A 371-nucleotide genomic window follows, 5' to 3' on the forward strand; every position below is an offset into this window, starting at 1 on the left:
GTGCTTGTTTCCTCACGTTAAAAACTCTCTCTCTCTCTCTTTCTCGTTCTTACATAATTAATAGGTTACTAAATACACACACACACACACACCCACACACACACACACACACACATCCCCCCCATGGGCTGCCACCTTATCGTGGTGGGGGGGGTTGAGTGTCCCAGTGATCCTAGGAGTTATGCTGTCTGGTCTTCATGCCTCTGGTAAGGCCACCCGATGCAGACGGGTCCTAGGTGAGGAACCAGACCAAGTGCAGCCCAAAGATCCTTTATGATGAATACGACCACACTCTATGAAATAATCCTGTAAATTTACAGTCAAATACTGGCAGCTATAGATGCCAGACGTTTAATGTAAATGCACAGTAA

Source organism: Poecilia formosa, unplaced genomic scaffold, assembly GCF_000485575.1.
Source record: "Poecilia formosa unplaced genomic scaffold, Poecilia_formosa-5.1.2 Scaffold28, whole genome shotgun sequence".
Taxonomy (NCBI): domain Eukaryota; kingdom Metazoa; phylum Chordata; class Actinopteri; order Cyprinodontiformes; family Poeciliidae; genus Poecilia; species Poecilia formosa.